The sequence below is a fragment of the Xyrauchen texanus genome, chromosome 26 (genome assembly GCF_025860055.1).
Source record: "Xyrauchen texanus isolate HMW12.3.18 chromosome 26, RBS_HiC_50CHRs, whole genome shotgun sequence".
NCBI classification, from domain to species: Eukaryota; Metazoa; Chordata; class Actinopteri; order Cypriniformes; family Catostomidae; genus Xyrauchen; species Xyrauchen texanus.
Window position 1 is genome coordinate 4,235,602 of NC_068301.1, and position 6,985 is coordinate 4,242,586.

The following is a 6,985-nucleotide window of genomic DNA, read 5'->3' on the forward strand; positions in this document are numbered from 1 at the left end:
ATGAGACTATTTTGAGTAATACTAATATTGATAATAAATGTTGTGTATTTGCATATGTAGTTTTGTGGACAGTGATGGGATCTCTTGAATCACTGCTCACTTACGCTAGCACATTTGGCACATGTTTCATAATCGCATTCCTGCGGTTGGCCTGGCATATGTGCTCACTCGAGAGAGAGACAGTGTGAAAAAACAAACTATAGAAGAGAAAGTTTGCAGGTGTATGAGAGATAAAGAAAAGCTAAAAAGAAAGATAGAGAGATAAAACAAAAAGAAATCTTAGCTGTGATAAGGAAATTTCCACCTTTTAATTTATTTAGTGCTGCTTGGTTTTGTCACGATCCCCTGTTGTCTGCCCTGTGTCTCACTTGTCATGAACTACACCTCCCATGATCCTCTGCATTAATCACTGCCAGCCCTGTGTCATTGTGCTCACCTGATTGTAGTTTGTCTTCATCATGTCTCCAGTGTATATAAACCCTGTTTGTTCTCCATTCCCCTGTCGATCGTTGAATGATTCCTGATGTTTGTTGATGCCTGTCTCCGTGTTATTCCTGGTCTGTGTCCCCTTCCCGAGTTCTTTGTTCTTATTTTCCCCATCGAGGGTTTTCCTTTGTTTGTCCATTTATTTCAATAAAGTTAAAACTGCGTTTGGATCCGCACCTCCTCGTCTGTCTTCACTCCAGCCTCATTCATAACAGGTTTATGCCATGACATCTAAAGAACGTCTGGCTGTCTTTTAGTCTAAACAATATTCTATAATGCTCAGTTTCGTTATTCTATTCTTTCACACAGTTCTTTTGGTTTACACTTTTGAGTTCTTTATCACTCTCTGTCTCCCTTTTTTCTTTCTATTGCACTTTCTTTCACACTATCATTCTTTTGCACTTTCTTTCACACTATCACTCTTTTGCACTTTCTTTTACACTATCACTCTTTTGCACTTTCTTTTACACTATCACTCTTTTGCACTTTCTTTCACACTATCACTCTTTTGCACTTTCTTTTACACTATCACTCTTTTGCACTTTCTTTTACACTATCACTCTTTTGCACTTTCTTTCACACTATCACTCTTTTGCACTTTCTTTCACACTATCACTCTTTTGCACTTTCTTTCACACTATCACTCTTTTGCACTTTCTTTTACACTATCACTCTTTTGCACTTTCTTTTACACTATCACTCTTTTGCACTTTCTTTCACACTATCACTCTTTTGCACTTTCTTTCACACTATCACTCTTTTGCACTTTCTTTTACACTATCACTCTTTTGCACTTTCTTTCACACTATCACTCTTTTGCACTTTCTTTCACACTATCACTCTTTTGCACTTTCTTTTTACACTATCACTCTTTTGCACTTTCTTTTACACTATCACTCTTTTGCACTTTCTTTCACACTATCACTCTTTTGCACTTTCTTTCACACTATCACTCTTTTGCACTTTCTTTTACACTATCACTCTTTTGCACTTTCTTTTACACTATCACTCTTTTGCACTTTCTTTTACACTATCACTCTTTGCACTTTCTTTCACACTATCACTCTTTTGCACTTTCTTTTACACTATCACTCTTTTGCACTTTCTTTCACACTATCACTCTTTTGCACTTTCTTTTACACTATCACTCTTTTGCACTTTCTTTTACACTATCACTCTTTTGCACTTTCTTTTACACTATCACTCTTTTGCACTTTCTTTCACACTATCACTCTTTTGCACTTTCTTTCACACTATCACTCTTTTGCACTTTTTTTCCCTCTCTTTTTTCTTTCACACTTTCTTTGACACTTTTTTCTTTTGCACTTATGCACCTTTTCTTAAGTTTGCATTTTTCATTTTCGTTTTATCTTTAATTCTTTTGCACTTTCCTTTGCACCCAATTTTGCACTTTCTTTCTTTCTTTCATTCAAACTTTCTTTGGCACTTTTGTTTGAACTTTTTCTGTTGCACTTTGGCACCTTGTATTAAATTTATACTTTTCACAGTATTTCTTTCACAAATTGTCTCACATTTTATTTTATTTATTTAATTTTTTATTTTGCAATTTTGGCACTTTCTTTTGCAGGCATTTTCTTCAAGCTTTCACACTATTTTACACTTTATTCAGCTCTTTCTTTGGCACTTTTGTTTCCATTTTTATTTTTTATTTCCTAATTTTCATTTGTTGTTTGCTTTCACACCTTCACACTTTCTTTCACACCTTTTCCTCTTCATCCTCTGTGAACCCTGGAAGCAGTTTTGTGAATGTAAGCTGCAGTGTATACTTGTATTTTTAATGAGCATACAGTATGTGTGCTTTCACTGACTCGTTTACCCCAGTACTGTACAAATTGATTGGCAGTAGTCTCATGTGGGTTATCGTGACTTCACACTTACTTAGAACCGTCCCGCATACAGACGAGCGTCATGCATGCGGCACTCTGTGCAATAGCTGTGAACACTGCAGCACGCCGACACATCTTCGTCACAAAGGCATGAGACTGACAAGGAATGAAGTGTGTAAAATATGTAGCTTCCCTAATACCCTATAATCAAATATTTATACAACCTGAGGAATAAGACTCCAATGTAAACTTTGACAAAAATAAATAAATAAAAATGACATGCTCGTCCACGGTGTCACAGGTGGGTGTGAGATTTGAAGATGTGTCTGGAGGAATCTGGGCTCACTTTCAAAATCACATCACCCACATCACCATTTCTTGATCGGTGTGGTTTGCATCATCGTGTAATGAAAGCTAAGGGCACATTATTTGTTCACAGAGATTGAATGCTTTGTCACAGGTCATCCAGATTGATGCAGTGGATTTGTTGTTTTGGTAATAGGTACTTTATATTGGTTCTGTGCTATTCACCTGTCGGTTCTCTGTCTGACGCATGTTCAGCATACCAAGGTTGTTTTAATAGACAGCATTGCCTCTACATGCCTTTTCACAGAATTGAAGCTTTGGAGAAACATTATGCAAGATCTCTCTCCCTCTATCTCACTGAGATTGTCTATTTTCAGTATACACTGGGTGTTTACTTGTGACATTTGTCTTAAAGATAAAATCAGTCATTTCTGGGGCACTATAGAACATTTTCTGGGACATTTTCTGTATAGCCACAAGAGCAAAACATTATATGTTAACATGATTTTAGTGTGATAAAATTAGGGATTTCCCTACATAAAGGCGTTTACCAGATTACAGGGTTTACCTGCATTACAGTGTCATGAAACGAAATTGTAATATTGGATAAAACTTTATACAGATAAAGTTAGTGAGTGATTTTATCATGCTAAAATCATGTTAACAGTATGTTGACACATGTTAGCGTATAATTTGTGTTTACGCTTTGTGGCTATGCTTTTGAAACTGTGTCATTTTAACATTTATAGACTGGCCCCATTAACTTCCATTGTAGGCGCCTCACTATAAGTGCGATTTTTGCTTCTTCATCTATTCTAAATTACTTTTAATTAACTCAATATTATGCAACAAATGCTGTCGATTGAGCCTAATTTATACATAACCCGGAATGTTCTTTTAAGTATAGATCTGTTAGTTTTAAAAGGCCAAGTCATTTTAGTCATATACTGTTGTGATAGTGTCCTCACGTTTTTAAATAATTAAACCAAAAATGCCAGAAATGACAAGAATGCACTTAAAGTGGCCGTATACAGGCAGATTTCAGACATGGAGCAGACTCCACCTGTCATGAGAAGACTGTAAATGAGCTGTGGTTTGTCTGGGATCAGTAGGGTGGACAGCTGATCCATTTGAACTTGTATCAGCCTGTTTGGAAATACACTTAACATGCATAGGTACATAACAATCATAGAGTGTTTTTTCTCTTATTAATGCAAAACTCAGTGTTCACACACATTCAATCCCCAAAATAAGCTTGAAACACTCCAGATATAACTGGCTGAGCTGGCACAAACATCTTAGATGAAGTGATTGGGAATGGTAGCAGCTGGGAAAATCTGGAATGCTCAAACAGCCAAGAACTGTAAAGCAAGCTTGGGCATCAGGCAAGCGGCATTGTTATACTGTCAGAGGAGAACACTGTATTCTTGTCTGAATTGGATCCTTTGGTTTTCCTGCATTCGTACATATTCTTACAGCCCAGTAATTTGAAGGATGATTTCCTGTTATTTCTCATGTTAGGCAGAGGACAAACGCAGTCAATGTCGGCAACAGGATGAATTAAATAGGGGGGCACACATCAACTTTACCCTAAATGTACTGTGACGGGACTAAAATGCTCGACTCATGTATTTAAAAACAAATATAGATTCATCAAGAGACGATTGCAGGCTTTATTATATATTTTGTGCTGATAATTATGCTCCTTTACACAGTTGAGTTCTTTGTGATATCTTAAAATAGTCTAAGTCTTGTTCATTTTTTCTTAATTGCAATTAGCGCATTTACCGTTAATACAACATACATTTTTGTAATGTGTCCGTCCTGGAATTGTTATCTCAGTAAATACAAGAATCTCTGCACACACACAAACACACACAACAACAACGCTTCTGTGATGAAATGATGGAGAAAGGAGCTCTTAATGCTATTTGATGCACATAACAAGAAATGTAAGGCAAACAACAATGTAAGATGTTTTGTCTGCCAACGCTCAACAATGTAAGATGTTTTGTCTGCCAGTGCTCTTCATGTGGATTTAAAAGCACCGCTGGCGTTGATGCCCTGACGTGACTTATGAACACGGCTTCACACGGCTTCAAGCGGCCTTGATGTAGGAAAGCTGATAGCCGCATTATACCAGCAGGTTTGAGTTTAAGTGATTTAATGCCCATTGCAATGAAAAAGCAATCTATGTGGGTAGACTCATCTTTCAATTAGTCAAACTTCCAGTTTTTTTAATGTTTAATGTAACTTGAATTGGTGCTATTTTAGAGCATTTTTATCTTTATACTGTGGAAGGCTTTGTTTGGTAATGTTAATAAATAAATATATTGTTACATATTGTTTTTTTTCTTTCCTGAGATTGAAATAAATGCATTTATCAGAAAAGAAGTATATATAGTGTCAAATTTCAGCACTTTCAGCACAAAAAATTTTAATCGACTGACGGCACTAATCCTTTAAAAATCACTTTTGATTTGTCAGTTTACTGGGCCTTGATGCTGTCAGGCTCATCTGGTTTTTTATTGCGGTGATTAAAACTCACCTGGGCTACCTGTAATGATTTGTGGCAAGGAGGACTAGGTACGGACAATAACACAGTGACAGGGCCGGGAAAGACAGGAAGTGTAGTTTACACACGGACAGTGAGACTCAGGGCGGACAACAAGGAACAAGGAAACGTGACATGGAACGGGATCGGTGATGGGTGAAACGGAAACCGCGGTGCAGACGACACGAAACACGGTGCAGATGACACGAAACACGGTGCAGACGACAAGGGATCATGACGTAATCCCCCCTCAAAAGGACCGGATTCCAGACGGTCCTAAAACAAAAAACAAAAACAATAAAAATTAACGAAGAACCCAGAAACAGATAGACCAAGGGGGAAACAAGGGGCACAAAGACAGTTCATGGGGGTACAAGGGGTACCACGGGGGCAATTAGGCAGTCCACGGGGGCACAAAGGGCAGACAGGCAGAGAGGAGGCTCACTCACAGTGACAGGCGTGGGCTCTGGCTCGCAGACCAGGGCAGGCGTGGGCTCTGGCTCACAGACCGGGGCAGGCGTGGGCTCTGGCTCACAGACCGGGGCAGGCGTGGGTCGGGAGGCAGAAGCCCGTCTTCTCTTCCTCCTCCGGGCAGACGAAGTGGACCGTGCAGGCTCATGGGAAACGACTGGTGTGGGGGTTTGTTCGCTGACAGGTGGGGCAGGCATGATGGGAAGAGCCATGGGCGAGTGGAAGGTCACCACTGCGGGAGGTGAGGTAGGGTCCTCCTCTGCCACGCCCACAGTGAGTGGCAAGCCGCTGACCAGCAAAGTCTCTTCCACGATCTCCTGCAGAGTCCAGCCGCATGTCGCCGGTGGCAACTGCTCCTTCAGCAATGCGTCCAAATTGCCCCTGAAGAAAACCACCAGGGCTGACTCCGGGAAGTCCGAGACGTGTGCCAGCTCCAGGAAGTCCTGGTTGTGGTCTTCAACCGGTCGGTCCCCTTGCTTCAAACAAAGCAGCTGGTAGTTGGCCTGATGGACCGCTGGATCCATTGTGTGGTTGTGCGTTCTGTAATGATTTGTGGGAAGGAGGACTAAGCAGACGGGAGGTAGGATCAAGACGCGGCTTTTATTAACATAAAATAAACAAACTCTGGAACAAATGAAAAGTCCACGAGGGGAAAAAGCAAACGCAAACACAAACTAAATCTCAGGTGAACCAAACATCCACGAAGGGCTGGGAAACCTCGAGCAAACACGAATGGCAATATCCACGAAGGGCTGGGAAACCTAGAACAAACACGAATGGCAATATCCACGAAGGGCTGGGAAACCTAGAACAAACACGAATGGAGATTATACACACAGGCATAGGCAGGAACATGCAGTGCAGACAACAACAAGAAATGTCAACGCACCACAAAGGGAAGGGGAAACAGCGGGGTTTAAATAAACAGACACGGTGATGACAAGATGACAGACAGGTGCGGACAATAACACAGTGACAGGGCCGGGAAAGACGGGAAGTGTAGTTTACACACGAACAGCGAGACTCAGGGCGGACAACAAGGAAAACGTGACATGGAACGGGATCGGTGATGGGTGAAACGGAAACCGCGGTGCAGACGACACGAAACACGGTGCAGATGACACGAAACACGGTGCAGACGACAAGGGATCGTGACACTACCATGTATGAAAGATAAAAAGAAATAAAATATATATATACTGCCGGCCAAAAGTTTGGAATAATGTTCAGATTTTGCTGTTTCGGAAGGAAATTGGTACTTTAATTCACCAAAGTGGCATTCAACTGAACACAAAGTATAGTCAGGACATTACTGATGTAC